Source organism: Camelina sativa, chromosome 12 (genome assembly GCF_000633955.1).
Source record: "Camelina sativa cultivar DH55 chromosome 12, Cs, whole genome shotgun sequence".
Lineage (NCBI taxonomy): Eukaryota > Viridiplantae > Streptophyta > Magnoliopsida > Brassicales > Brassicaceae > Camelina > Camelina sativa.
Window position 1 is genome coordinate 12284530 of NC_025696.1, and position 4124 is coordinate 12288653.

General features: G+C 34.4%; 1 long non-coding RNA gene across 9 annotated transcripts; it reads left to right on the forward strand.

Annotated features, from left to right (window-relative positions):
• LOC104731405 lies at positions 1448–3465 on the forward strand. 9 transcript variants are annotated; one of them, XR_758597.2, is made up of 6 exons: positions 1449–1707; positions 1785–1860; positions 1980–2081; positions 2325–2788; positions 3041–3092; positions 3238–3465. It is a non-coding gene; the product is annotated as an uncharacterized LOC104731405 (long non-coding RNA). The 9 variants fall into 9 exon arrangements; XR_758596.2 differs by having other exon boundaries at positions 3257–3465; XR_758594.2 differs by having other exon boundaries at positions 1450–1707; positions 3260–3465.

Consider the following 4124-nt stretch of genomic DNA (forward strand, 5'->3'; position numbering starts at 1 on the left):
CTATATATCATTGATTAAATATATGATAGCTTAATTTAATTTCTCTAACCATATGAGTAAATATTTTTCTGGCTAGACTTTTGTTTGTCAGACCTGGAAAAACAGAAATTGCTACTAAGAGAGTTACATAAGCTATTGAAAAGAAATGGATGTTCATTGAAGAAATACAAGCTTATGCCACACATATCCCTTGAAGATGTAACATTGCCTAATCAGTTGATAATGGATGAACTCAACTACAACCGTGAAGATTTAGCAAAGAAACATGCTGGTTGGAAAAAGATGCTAACAGAAGAACAATAGAAGATCTATGATGAGATAATGGAAGCTATAATCAATGACAAAGGTGGTGTCTTTTTTTTTATATGGATTTGGAGGAACAGGGAAAATATTTTTGTGAAAAGTATTGTCTGCAGCAATAAGATCAAACAGCCACATTGTTCTCAATTCGGCATCTAGCGGTATCGCATCTCTACTGCTGGAAGGAGAAAGAACAGCTCACTCTAGGTTTGCCCTTCTTTTAAATCCAAATGAAACTTCTACTTGCAACATGTCACGGAGCTCAGAACTTGGTGCGTTGGTTGAAGAAGCAAAGTTAATCATATGGGATGAAGCTCCAATGATGGGTAAATACTGCTTTGAGACATTAGACAGAAGCTTGAAAGATATTATGAGGAGTAAAGAAGACAAATTGTTTGGAGGAAAAGTTGTCCTTTTTGGAGGTGATTTCAGACAAATTCTTCCTGTTATTGTTGGCGCAGGAAGGGAAGCGATTGTCAATGCATCATTAAACTCTTCATACTTATGGAATCAGTGCAAAGTTTTACGACTGACAAAGAATATGAGGTTGCTTCAAGACATTGGTAAACAAGAGGCCAGTGAGATAGAAGAGTTTTCAAAATAGATACTGGCAGTTGGAGAACGAAAAATTAATGAGCCTAATGATGGTGTGTGTGAAATAGATATCCCACAAGAGTTACTTATTCCAGAGGGTTCCTCTTCGTTAGAGTCAATCATTGAAGCTGTTTACGGAAATAACTTTGCCACCAAAAGGATCCTAAATTTTTCCAAGAACAAGCTATTCTTTGCCCTACCAATGAAGATGTCAATTCTATCAATGATGTCATGTTATCAAGTCTAAACGGTTAGTTCATCTTTATTCGTCCTTTATTTATTGTTAGTAATCCTTCAGACTTAATCACTACAAGAAATATGGGCATTGATAGCAGAAAAAGATAGCGCAGTTTTTGCAAGTGTTATTATTGATAAAATTTTAAAAATGAGTCTATATAATAAAATATGTAAGCGGGAATCAAAAATCACTCTTTCCGCTAACACTTAGTAAAAATTGACTAAAAGTCAGTCCTTTTGCCACTACAAGTAGAAGCTCTAGAGTTTAAAAAAAAAAAAAAAAAAAAAAAACCATTTCTGTTTTTTCTTTCTAAACCAACGAAAAAAGAAAACCATTTCATTTCTCTTTTTTCTTCCTCATCTCATTCACACTTCTTCTTCCTCTCTAGGGTTAAGAGTAGGGAGAAGCCAAGGTTTTGGCTAAGCAGCCATGAGTGAGACGAGAGATAAGCATTGCATACCCAGATCCGTTTCTTACAACCCAAATTCTTCGTTGTTGTTCTCCTTTAGCTCTTCCTTTACTCTCCGTAGCTCTCACCTTCTCATTAAAATGTCAATTTCATCTCGTCGGAGAAGGTTTGTTGTTTCTCTCTCTCTTTCCCCTTTTGAATCTGGGTTTGGAATTAGGGTTACTTATGTTATTCTTCTTCTAGGGTTTTGAGTCTATTGAGCAAAGGACTGCAAGAGGTTTTACAGATCGAAATCACCGAAGAAGATTTTTCTCACTAGGTATCTCGATCTTAAACCAAATCTATCTTCTTCTGCTTCTGGGTTCACCGAAAATTTCTTCCTTTACTTCAATCGTGGTTTTGCCTTATATGTGGTTTCTGATTTTGTTGTTGTGCAAGGACCGACTATGACAGAGGAGTCAACACTTTTTCTCCCGAAGGAAAGCTGTTCCAAGTTGAACTCTTGAGGTGGATAGTGGTTACTTTGCAGGCTATTTGCAGGTGAAGTTTCAATTTTTTTCAGATTTATCCTTCAAAATTAGTTGTATAAGATGTGGGTTTTGATTTTTAGCTGATAAATCCTTAGATTGGATTCAACAATTTTGGATTTGTAATATGCCAGTTTCACTCTAGAATCGTGATTGTTGTAGTCCCTGTTTATGCAGTCCCTGTTTTTCAGATTTTTTTAATTATGCTTTCGATAAACATAACAAATGGGATTGATATCGGTTTTTCTATATATAGCTGCAGAAGGAGCTTGATGAGTATGAGAAGAAGATGTCACTCATGGAGGCTATAACAGATAACAAAATCAGTTCAAGTTCTTGCTAAAAGAGATGCCGATGCCAACAGCCAAGCAGTTAATTTGGAAGTTTTGAGCATACTTCTTCAGGGAGATCAAGTATGTTGACCCTTACAAACCATATTTCTCATTTCTAATGTATATGTGTTCAGATATCTCTAGTTGTTACTAAACCTTATTTGCTATCTGTTAGTGTAACCATATTACTGTTATAGTAAGGAAAACAAATGTGTTGAGGTGAACATTAGGAGTTATGCATTTTATGGATCTACGATGAGCATGCATTTCTTTATCTACTCTGCTGCCTCAAAGTCGGAGCTCTTGACTGTTGAGTTTGTACCTGGTCGAATCTAAGAACGTTCAAGCGATTTGAAACTAGAGCTTGTGTCAATTGAAACAGAATTAGGTGAGCTTCAGTCTCTTTAATTGTTTTGCTCTCATAAGTTATCATTTAGGTTTCAGTCTTCAGCATGTATTAAGGGTTTAAGTCCTCTCTCCTCAAGAACAAGTTTGGGTTTTATTATACTGTACGTGTGCTCGAGCTTGGTGCATCATTCGTCAAGTCCAAATCTTTGTAGAAACCAGTGTTTAGATTGGTGACAAAGCAGATTTGTTTCTTAAGCATTATTTAATTAATGTTCATGCGTTTGTTTGACAGGTTTGATAGATTGAATATGAGGCAAAGGATCGATTAAATCTCTGCTCATGAGGTATTTCTAACACTTCTCGTATTTTAAAATGCATCTCACTGATATGGGTTTTTAAAGATCTGAATGGTGTCTGAAATGTTGTTCTTTGTTATAATGCCTTAGAAATTATATTGACCATTGGTCATTAACTGTTGACATGTATTAGTTTCTTTGTTTTGTGCAAGAAGAAGCAGAGATCAATTATGGTTTAGCAGGTGATCTATTAAGCAAGAAGAGGAGCATTAGATGATGATTGATCTCATATATTAGTACTCTTATCTTGTAATAGTAGAGTAGTTGATTTTTTTGTATTAGATTTGGTTTGGATTAATCTTTGTAAGACTTATATAGGTTTTTATGGATTTTATATGAAATAAAAATATATTTAAATATATTTTTTGACCAAATTTTATATATATATATATAATAATACATATAAATCATATTAATGCAATATTATTTAGCTACAGATGATAAAACGATGGTACAAATATTTCGCTAATATTAATTATAACATGGCAAATAAATAACGCTACTTATAATATTAATATAGCAATATTATGACGCTATTATAGGCAGAGAATTAATAGCACAGAGAAAAAATGCTATTGTATGTGGCCCCTCTAAGATGGCACCAGCAAAGATAGCGTTTACGAAATCGCCATCGAAACGATATAATAGCGTTTTTCGTGTGCTAATAATACGCATATTTCTTGTAGTGAATTCATCGGATTCATTTATTTAGGTTTTGTTTTTTCTTATGTTTTCAGCTGAAGAAATAATTTATCTAAGTTCTGATTCAATTGACCCTCAAGATAAACGTGCAATTAAAAATAAGGTTTACTCACCAGATTTCCTTAATACCATTAAGGTTTCGGGTATACCTTATCATAGGCTTCGTTTGAAAATAGGTTGTCCAATTATGTTAATGAGAAATATTGATCCGCATGGTGGTTTAATGAATGGTACAAGACTGCAGATCACCCAAATGGCGGACCATGTTTTGCAAGCTCGGATTTTAACTGGTACGCGAGTTGGTAAGATAGTTCTCAT